Below are 12,145 nucleotides of genomic sequence, written 5' to 3' on the forward strand. Positions count from 1 at the left end.
ATGACCTGAGCTGAAATCAGGAGTCAGATGTCCAACCAACTGAGCCACCCAGGTGCCCGCTATTATTAAATATTTAATACACTGCTGGATTTTAATATCAACCCACTCCATTTATTCTAATCTTTGGGAAAAATTCTGCTATGCACAGTACTTCATGTTATTGCTAATATGCTTTTCAGATAAACTAAATAGATAGTGACTAGGGACAAACGAAGTTCTTTGTCTCACATTTATTTTGGCATAGCTCTTTTCTTTCGAAAAGAGTTATGGTCACTGGGAGTGAAATTTTTTTCCAGTGTTACTGAGATGTAATTGACATATAACATTGTGTAAGTTTAAGGTGTACAACTTGATGATTTGATACATGTACATACTGTAAAAGGATTACCACAATAAGGTTAGTTAATACATCCATCCCCTCACATACCATTTTGTATGAGGTGAGAACATTCAACATCTACTCTTCTAGCAATTCAAGTATCAAATACAGTTTTGTTAACTATAGTCACCATGCTATCCATTAGATCCTTAGAACTTATTCAGCTTATAAGTACATATTTGTAAACTTTGATTAACATCTCCTCATTTCCCCCACCCCTTAGCCACCAGAAAGCACCATTCTACTCAGGGAGCAAGATTTTAGAGAATAAATAAATAGTCATCCAAACAAGCATTTAATGCAAAAGACAATTAAACAAATGAAATTCCCTAATAACCCACAAGGAATCTGAAAAGAATTCTGTATTTTTCAAATTACCAGGATTGCATTCCATACCCAATTTATTTCAAGCATTAAAAGAAAGGGTAATCCCAGAAAGTCAGAGACTTGAGGGATACCCAGGCTGCTGACATTTGTGCCACTGTCATGTGAACATTCAATGGGATAAGACAAGCAAAAACCGAAAAATAAATGTTTGCTGTCATTAAAAACATTAATAATTACCTGGTCCTTAATGCCAAGATATTTTAGTAGATTAGTAGAGAGGAATATGGTAAAAAAGAAGAATAAAAAGAAAGAAGCTGTATTAGTTTCCTATTGCAGCTATAACAAATTACCACAAACTTCATTATTTTACAGGTTTGGGGGTGAGATGTCCAAGATCAGTTTTACTGGGCTAAACTCAAGGTGTCAGCAAAGCTGTGTTCCTCCTGGAAACTCTAGGGGAGACTCTTCCTTGCTTTTTAACAGCTTCTAGAGGCTACCTGCACTCCACAGCTCCTGGCCCTATCACTCGAACCTCTGCTTCTCCGAGTCTGATTCCCCTGCCCCTCTTTTATAAGGATATTTATGACAATGCTGGGCAACCCCTGGATAACCCAAGATAAACTTCCCATCTTAAAGATCCTTACCCTTTTACCATGTAAGGTAACATATTCACAGGTTTCAAGGATTAGGATGTAGACATCTTTAAGAGGCTATTTTCCTGTCTACTGAAACAGGTGTCTAAATGATTGCATAAAAATAATAGGAATGAAAAGTATGAAGGTCCATGAGAGGAGTGGCAGGTAGTGTGCATGTGCATATTCAGGAACAGCAGGACAATGGAATTCTTTTTTATCAAGAGGCAGAGTGTAGTAAAAAGTGCTTGGAATTGGAAGAATTGCTCTGAGTTTAAATTCCACCGCATCCTGGCTTTGTGGTATTGAGCAAACCATTTTCCCTCAATGAAAAATCACAGTAAACTTTTCTTGAGTGAGTACTATGTGCAGTTGTGAGAATTGGTATGTTTCAGGAAGATTCTGTAAGCTGTTTAAAATTAAATGGTGATATAAAATTATAGTATTTCACTCGGGGATTAAATGAAACAACATATGTAAATTATCCTAGTTGGAGCCTGACACATAGTAAGTACTGAAAAAATATTATTTCCCTCACCCTTATACTTGATTCTTGGAAAGTGATTGCTTTCACGGTGACACATACCTTAGACCTTGGAGTGGCATGCAGAATTTCACATTCTTCTTGCCCAAATCTGAAAGTCACATGAAGCCTCTCTGGTTACAGTATTTCTCCCTTCTCTATATCTCGAACTCTTTATTTCCAGCTGATCTCTCCTATAGCCCGAAGGAATTAGGATAGTGCAAACTTAGAAGGACTTTCCCTGTGTTTTAGGTGTTTGTGCTTTCATGAGAACATGCGAATTATCAAATCAGCTATTTATACCATAAGGCAAAAAGATTTCCAGTACAGAAATTTATTTTTAAAAGTTCCAAAGGATGGAGAAGCAGAGATGGCCTAAATTTTGCTGTGTACTTTTGCAATAGCATCATCAGTTCCCTAATGAAGCAAATAAGCTTTTATGGGTTAGTCAAGGATCTCAGTCTATCTTGGCAATACTTTCTCAGCAACTTCACATGTAACATAGTTATTATAACTTAATATTTTACTATGTCCCCAAACAAAACTAGCATTTTGTAAATATTTCATTTCAAAACACAAAGCAACTATATGAAGTACCGTTATCTCCAAATTGATGCCTATCATCCAAGCCAATCAATTATCTTGAAATTACCAAAGTTTACCCTCTGACATTTCCCTAGTGAGTTGACATTGTTAGCTAGAAAATGAAAAGACATACGTTACATAACATCATCACACCTCAAAAATTATTAGTCTAGAATTTAATTGTTTTATTTTTCCCTTTTGGGCACCAGCATTCCTACTTGAGATTAAACTTGTATTTAGTTTGGAATTCTTTAATTTGGTAGAATAATATAAATCCCCTTTGAAAAAAAAAATTGGGTGGAAAGCATTTCAAGATCGGTTTTTTCTTGGTTTTCTGGTGGCAGAAGAGTAGTTGTGGTTTGAAGTTCCTGTTTGAAAAGGAAGGCTTACATGGAGACAACTAGGAGGAAGGTATGGAGATTAATGATAAATTTTGAAGTTCAGAAATGTGGAGCCCACCCTTTGGAATATTGCCACAAATGACACCTTCAGTCTAAAAGTACCAGGTCCAGGAACCAGAAGGTCAGAAGAACCACAGAGATGAACATCTTGAAAGCAGTGAACAGAAAACTGACTCCATGTCTATGGACTGTAAGATAATTTACCTGGCCAGGCTGCCCTCTGGGCAAGAAAAAATGCTCTCTTACATATGCTTTATAGCCTAAGTCAGCAACTGCCCTGAAATCCTGGGTGTTGATGCCTCATTTTACCAGTGCTTGGAGTCTCTGCCCTCTTAACTATTTGGCCATTCTGTAGATATATTTCCTTTTCTATTCCTTGGCCCAGAGGGTCCAAAATGGGACATCAGAGGTAAGGAGGAAGGCGATTCTTTGTTTGTGCACCGAGGCTGACCTGAGACCTGCTAAGGCACTCTGAGCTGGTATGGGAGGGAAGTGGACACAGACATTTGTCATCATGTAAAAACTATTGGTTGTTTTTGCCCTTGGGCCTCCATTTCCTCTCTGTCATTGACAGGAAACTGATTTTTTTTTTGGAGGTTTACTCATTCCCTGCCGAACTGTCAGATTAAAGAAGGTGACAAGAGCTATAAAGACCTATGATGATTAACAAAATGAAAACAACAACAAAAATCACCCTACATAGACAAAACATTGGATAAAAGTCAACATCTGTTCAAGATTTAAAACAGTAAACTATTTTCAAAAATTTATCATTAATATTATAAAGCATATTTTATAAAAAGTATCTACAAGAAAAAAAAAAACCTTCAAAAGCCATAATACTAAATGGTGACTATTTAAAACTGTCCTCATGATCAAGAGTGAGACAGAGATTTCCACTACCAATACTTCAGTTCCACATTGTACAGGATCTTATTATATATTGTTATTTCTATATTATACATTTTAATTTTCAGAGATTCTCTTTAATAAACTGTCTAAATTCTTACTTTAAAAAAGAGCTTCATGTTAAAAAAAAAAGACCCACAATTACACATATTTAAGTCTCTAATTTATAACTTGTCTAAAACTAGTCTTAATCCTGAGATTTCAGTTAATTAAGCCAATAATTTCACTTTTAAAGTCAGTCTGAATTGGTTTTTCTATTTACCTCTAAAACTAGTCTTAATCCTGAGATTTCAGTTAATTAAGCCAATAATTTCACTTTTAAAGTCAGTCTGAATTGGTTTTTCTATTTACCTCTAAAACTAGTCTTAATCCTGAGATTTCAGTTAATTAAGCCAGTAATTTCACTTTTAAAGTCAGTCTGAATTGGTTTTTCTATTTACCTCCAAAAGAGATTTTGCACTGACACATAGAACATTTCATTTTAGTTATTAAATATCACACTCTTCAACAGTCCATAAGAGTGTGTATTTTAGAACCTGAACTTCGCAAAGGTCTACTTTTTAAACACTGGAATCCCTCCAAACAATGCCTCAATAAACACTTAAAACACAGGCAAAAGCAAAAGTTTTGTTCCAGATAATTGCCCTGAGTCTATTCACCTCTCACTGTCCTTGCCTATTGCTTTGAACTCTTTCCAGACTCAGCTCTTCATACCTTTGCTTTCTGAATCTGCTTTTGGTGGCTGATCTGACAGCTCATTAGCCCTCCCTCTCTAGCTTCGTCCAATTCTGAACACGAATGTATTCATGGAGTGTCTGGGGAGTAAACTTCTGCTGGTTTTGATGTAGCCAATGTCCAACCTCCTCATTGTCCCCTGACCATCAACAGTTCCTAGAGGGGAGGAACTCTTCCTAGAGGGGAGGATTTCTTCAGTGAGTGTTACAGGTGTGTCACTTCTTCTATGGAAAGATTTCATTATTAGCTTAGAAACACGCAATTTTATAATGCCAACAGAACCTTAAAGATCACTTTATACACTTCTTATTTTAGTGGAAAGGAATACAAAGTTCAGAGCAACTGTGTGGCTTGTTGAGATCACAAAATTATTTATGGGTATCACAAATCAATATTAAAAGTGGTTTCATTGTACTTAAAAATATCATTTACATCCTTTAGTAATAATATAAACAACCATTAGGTACTAAGAGGGAGCAAAGAACTTTTCTGTCATATATACCTGGGAGTGAATAACTGATTGAATCATAACCAAAAGTGTAAGTGCTTCTTTTGCTAACACTTTCTAACACCACCTATTCAATTTTTTGATAGAAAAGTTTAGTGATACTCAGAATTAGTTTAAATAATCCAAGCTATAAGGTTAATCTTGTTACGATCTTTTAACTGGTCTCCCACTTCCTGCTGCTTATATTATTTTGTTCCTAAAATAAGGGCTTTATAAGTAGGACTGACTCTATTCAAGCAGATCTGTTAACTCACCAAAAATGCAATTTTTCCCATATTTATCCATATTCCATTTAACTTTTTGGTTCATTTATAAGAGCCTTGGGGAATAATAGGTGAACTAGCTCAGAAACAAAATTCTGACCATGTCTATGGAAAATGAGGGGTAAGTATAAAAATGTACCTCACTCTATCAAAGTGGATTTTTCCCTTTTCTGATTAAAACATGGGGTAAATTTTGGCCTGGAAACTTAAGAATTTTGTGTTTCTGACTAATTGTTTCAGTTGTGCTCTTAATTATACCCCAATCTCTTCTCAGAAACTAGAGATAATTCCTTTTCTGTATCTTTATCTCTCACTGCTTACCTATTTCTTCCAATCACCACTTAAATGGATCAACCTCCTAAAACCTAAAAATTACATACGTATCAAAAAAAATTAATGAGAACAAAGTAGCAAAATTCTCTTTCCCCAATTATTATCCTTTTTCTGCTTCTTTCCCTTTACAGCCAAACATCCTGAAATAACTATGCACACTATCCAGTCTTCAACACCTACTTCTCAATACATTCCCTACTGAATTCTACCTCCATCCCTCCCTGACTTTGTCTTCTCGCTAAAGTCACCAGTGACATACGTATCGCTAGCTGTTATCAGAACATTTTCGTCTGCATATTATGAGAGCTCTTGAAGTACATATTTTATAGCTGGTTGTTCCTTCTGGGATATCATGCTACTTTGGTTTCCTCCCTATATTTCTGACAGTACTTAAGTCATCCTTGCTGGCCAAAATATTTTCATGGCACTTTATAAAATGGCAACCACTTCATTTATTTACCAGGGTTGTTGTAAGAAATAAAAAGATATTATATAGGAAAGCCCCTATCACAAAATCATAGAATATAATAGATCCTCAAATGTTATTAAAACACGTTTAAGTAAAAATAAAGATTTATTATTATATTAAATGTTGATGTAATTGTCAAGACTGTCCATTTTGCAAACAAATTCTTGGTCTAGTGACAGCCATTCTCTATGATTAATACAAATACATAGTCAGAACTAACATTTTGATCAACTCAATCATTTCAGGACAGATGAATGGCATGCCTTTCCAACTGCAGAAACTCATAAATTGGCGGTCAGGACAAAAGTTCTTCAAATAATGTTATCTTATAATTTAAAAAATATTTTTAAAAAATTGATATAAATAAATTAATTTTGAAAAAAAATAGATAAAACCTAATTTGGACTTAAGGAGTTCTAGCAGGGTGGAGTTACCATTTTTCTCGACAGAAAAAATTTTACTTCTTCTTTGGTAATGTATGAGGCCCCTCTCAACTCAGAGGTAAGGATAATCAACTCCAGCTTGAGCAGTTTTAGACTCTAATCCTGCTTATCCTCAAGGATGGTTATAATAGTCCAAATGGTACCAATCAATTATCCCCATTCCTAGTATTAATGTCCCTGTATCATTATTCCCCTTAAGGTTGAAAAAGAACCATGATTTGCTCTTCTAAACAACAGAATATAAGAAAGGTGATAGGATGTCACTTTCTGATTACAGTATGTAAAAATTATAAATTCCATCTCACTAGAAAACTCTCTCAACTAACTCTCCCCCTTGCTGGCTTTGATGAAGTAAGCCACCATACAGCAAGGCCCACATGGCAAGGAAGTAACCTGAGTATTTTTTAAATTCTCCTAAGGGGACTTTGAGTTGGAAAAGCTTTTAGTTTGGGTTTGTGTGACATATATGAAGGAAACTTAACTGAAGTTTCCCATAGTTGACAATTATAAACTTTTCTATGAAATTATTAAAAATGATGTATGAGGTCCAAATAAACTTTTCTAAATTATCAATAAAAATATTTTAGAAATTGACCCACCAGGCTAGAGGAAAAACAGAATTATATTCTTTTTTCTCTACTTGAAATGATATTACAAAATAATTGTTATATAAAGAGGTTATCAAAGTGTAAACAGTCAAAAGCATAGGGAAAATATTATAAAAGTGTGTTATGCAATTAAGACAAATGCTATTTTTATGGATTTTGTAGTGCTTGAGGCATTTGTAAGCTTTTGGATTTATTTTAATATAATTATACTCTATATAAAACATTCACTTTTGTATTTAACTTTGCAGTCATAGTTTTGTTTCCTTTATCTTATATATAGAGGCTATCCAAATAGCATAAGCTTCAGGGCTCCAGAAAGCCCAAGTTTGCCCCCCTTAGTATATAAAAAATACTCCATAAATATTGGCTGAATATTTTTAAATAAGTAAATTAATTGTTAATGTTCCTGTATTATGTATCCAGGACACTCTATTTCAGAATTTTGTATATAAAAAGAATTATCTGGAAGTCAATAACTACTGAAACAACAGGGCTTTTCCTTTTTCCAAAATCAGTACTCATCATGTAACTTTGTTTTAAAAAATGACTTAAGATTTAGGTCACAGATGAAGTAACCACATTAGAAGCTCTGAAGGAAAAAGAAAATAGAGAAAATATCCTAATGTTTTCCATTTATGTGGGTGGCAGACGTAAGGTTAGTGTCCAGATTTTCCTTCTCAGACTATTATCCAATGCTAACTTTTGCTTTAAAAAAATAAAGGCAATGCAATGTTATGAAAATGACAGAAAATTATCATGGTCTACTGAAACTTGAATAATTGAAAAGCTTATTAAATAAGCAAAAGGAATAGTAAAAAATGAGTATTTTTTTTTACTCATTCAACAAACAGTTCTATCAATATCATTTATTATTTTCCTACCTTCAGTAAAAACACTTCTACCAAATTCTTAGACTCTGAAATAGACATGCCCCCAAGAATGCTTACTCAGATCAGATAAATGTACTTCCATTTCCACTTGTCCCTAAGTCTCCCTTCGAACTAGCTGCTGGCACTTAACCAGTCAATGTTATTGTGTTTGCCTTATTGCTGACCTTATAATCTTGCTATTTCTCATTATGAAAAGGTATATAAAATGGCCATTATGTATAGAAATAGAGGCTTAGTCCAGGATAATTCCACTATGCTGGTGATGTGAGGACGTAATGGGGAAGAAGTTATAATGGGAATTATTATTCAGGCCAGACCTCATCAAAGGAGTCCTAAGCTTTGCTATAGTACCTTCATAAGTCAAGGTATAAGAATCACAGTACTAAAATGGGTCATGTACAAGAAGAACCATGCATAATAGAAGCATCAGTCCACTCTGGGAGACTAATTTCCCTTAATGAATTCAGGTGGTCCAAAACCAGGTAGAGACTTTATTTCATCAAAGGTCAAATTAAGAAGCACCACAGATGCAATCACCTATTCTGATACCTGCTTTTTTTTCTCAATGCCTAATATTTCAGGGCATCAGATCCACGCCTGTAACTCTAGCTTATAGAAAGTAATTAATAAATGCTCGTTAAATAGGCAATTGTCATTGACTTGCTTTGCTTCTCTTAATCATACAGCTACATTAATATACTTCTGAGAAATTGAGTGAAGTAACAAATCTGAAAGCCTCTGTCCAATACTTACATCATGATAAGCATGCAATGGATTTTTCAGAGTCTAAGAATAAGTAATTTATTTTTTCCCAGGGTTGCTGAGATATAATTTGTATACAAAAACTGCCTATAGTTAATGTACAAAATTAGTGAGTTTGGATATATATATATGTCATGTTACCATCACCACAATCCAGGTAATAAACATATCCATCACGTCCAAAAGTTTCTTTATGTCTCTTTGTTATTTGTTTGTCTTGTGGTAAGAACACTTAACATGAGATCTACTCTCTTAATAATTTTTAAAGTACACAATACCTTATTGTTAACTATGGGCATTGTGTTATACAGCAGATCTCTGGAATTTAGTTATCTTGTATAACAGTAACTTTACAGCCACCGAACAAACACCCCATGTCTTCCTACTCCGACCCCTTGATAATTGCCATCGTATTATCTACTTCTATACTGTTGGCTATTTTAGATGCCCTATACAGGAGGAATTATGCAGTATTTGTACTTCTGTGACTGACTTAATTTGCTTAATATCTCCCACGTCCATCAACAGATGAATAGATAAAGAAAATGTGGTATATACGTACAATGGAATGTTACTCAGCCATTAAATAGAAGAAAATCCTATCATCTGCCACAACATGGATGTAACTGTACGAATACATAATTTACGTGTTTTTACAATACCTCAAAAACATAAACCCATTGACACTGTGAATATCAAGTGAAGACTTAAATGACAGTCAAAATAAATTCAAGAAAAAGCATTTTTAAGCTCTAAACTATCAGAAATATTACTAGTTTTACATGATTACTGAAAGTATTTTTATATAACTGGACCTTCCTTACTTCTTTCCTCCCTCTCTCCCTCCCCCTTCTCATTCCTTTCTTCATTCCTTTCCTCTTTCTTTTTCTTCTTTTCTATAGAACTGTCTGACATTGGCATCCTATGGATACCATTAAATTATTGTCAAAATCTGTACTGAAAAATAAAACAAAACAAAATAATGAAGCTAACATATTAGGAATTCTAATTGGAAAAAGAAAATAAAAATAGCAATCTTACCTAAGAAACACTGAGGAAGAATTTTCCTAACATGAATGAATAATAAAGACAAACCTAATAATTAGAGATAACACTTTGTTCTAATACCAATTCTAATTAACATTTATAATTGTTTAAGAATTTAAAATTTGGTCAAAAGTAGTTAAAAGCAATCTTAATTTGGTGTTTTAAAGAAAGCAACAAGAAAAACAAAAAATATAACACAACTTTTTAAAATATATATTTCATAAATATTATCAAAACTCTAAGTTATTGAGGGAACTTTCTCCATGCGTAAGGCTTTACTTGGGGCATAATGTTAACCTCTAATTTAAAATGACTAAGTGGAAAGAAGAGTTTATGAAAAGCGATACATACATGGACCTCTTTATAAAAAATTCATTTAAGAAATGTATTTAGTTTGAACTATAGCTTTTAATTTGACACTATGGAAATGTAATGAACTCAACTGCTTCTTACGTTCTACAGATAAAAAATGTATACTGAATCATTTTTATCCGTAAGTAAATTAAAAAACTATAATTTCTTTTAAGTTTGAGAGACATAATCATTTTCATAAATAAAGACCATCATCTCTTAACTGAGAGCTATGGGATTTGGTCGATAATTTAAGAGCTTAGAGATACACATTGAGATTTATACACAAAAATTAAATATAAAAATTTTTGCTAGCTTTCTAAAATTTTGAATTGGGATTTTTTTCATTAAAAAAATTTAAAAGTTACAGGAATTTATGCCGAAAATAATTCTCTGGAATAGAGTTTGGAAACTAGATTTAGCTGCTAGGTAAAAAGGAAAAAATGCTCTATGCTGCCAAATGAAATAGAAATGGTTATTAAAAAACAAAAAGCTGATGTCTGAAAACTTCCTTTCCTAATTAAACATGTGAATATGTCCCAAACCAACCTCCAAATCCTGAATGGATTTTAGATATGAAATGTGCATTTATTATTTCATACTGAGCATTGTTCCTAGTGATAAATAATCTGGCTAACTTTTAATTCCAAAGAAAACATTTTATTCCGGCAAATATTTAGTTGTGCAAACTCTTCCGGCTTCTCTCTGAGATATGTTCCTTATGTCCTAAGATACATGAACAATCCTTTTCTTAAAAACTATAATCTTTCACCAATGTGAATACTGGAGCACATGTATTTTCTTAATATTAATATTTACCCAACAAAACCTGATGATGCCTTATTGTAAAAATAAGTGTAATCATATACTTTTGTTTGATTTTAATTTTTCTGCACTCCTACATTTCAATCTAATGATCTGTACAAGAGGTAAAGCAAATTGCATGTAACAAGAATGATTCTGTGTTCTGAAATGGCAGGACTATATAAGTAGGCTAGTCATTTAAGCCTAATCCAATACTTAACACTGCTATGAAAGCTACCCTTAATTGTTTGCTTTTTTACAAACATTTTTTTCATTTAATCTCTACAAAATAATTTTTTAAAATATGGCTGTGTGTGGGTGAGATAGATCATTGGCTAGAAGATACAAGACTTGGAGAGTGCTTTTTTTCTTCTTTTTCTTCTTCTTCTTCTTCTTCTTCTTCTTCTTCTTCTTCTTCTTCTTCTTCTTTTTTTTCTTTTTAAGGAAACATTTGTTTAAAAGTAAATGGGAGTTAGGATGTAAACAGCCATATGAAAATGTCACTTCCACCCTAAAGAAAAATGTAGATAGTTGCCAAAATCACAATTTTGGCATTTTCTTAAAATGTTAAATATATACCTAATATGCAAACCAGCCATTAAATTTTTAGGCTGTTTCATTTCAACCATGAAATATTAAAAATTTTATTCACACAAAGACATATATGCAAATATTCATAGCAACTTTTTCCATAATACTCAAAACATGAAATCAACCAAATGCCTATGGACTAGTGAATGGATAAACAAATTCATACAATGAAATACTACTCAATAATTAAAAGAGAAGAAATATTAATACATGAAGCAACATGAATAATCTTGAGAGTATTATGCTAAGTAAAAGCAGTGAGACACAAACATTTACATACTCTTTGATTCCAATGATAAGAGATGCTACATAGTGTAAACTATAATGACAGAAAAAAAGATCAGTGGTTTCTGGAAATAGATATGGGGGAGGGAATCACCTGCAAAGAAACACAGGGCAATTCTTTGAGAGGTGGAAATACTCTACTTCTTGATTGTGGTAGTAGTTTCCATGACTGTATCCATGTCAAAACACATTGGACTTAAAGTGGGTAAATTTTATTGCATGTAAATTATACTTTTTTATAAAAGGTTGTGGGAAGACTCCATTGAGAAGTTACATTTGAGGCATACAAGACCTTGAATG

This window comes from Puma concolor, chromosome F2, assembly GCF_028749965.1.
Source record: "Puma concolor isolate L17-30 chromosome F2, mPumCon1.1.hap2, whole genome shotgun sequence".
NCBI classification, from domain to species: Eukaryota; Metazoa; Chordata; class Mammalia; order Carnivora; family Felidae; genus Puma; species Puma concolor.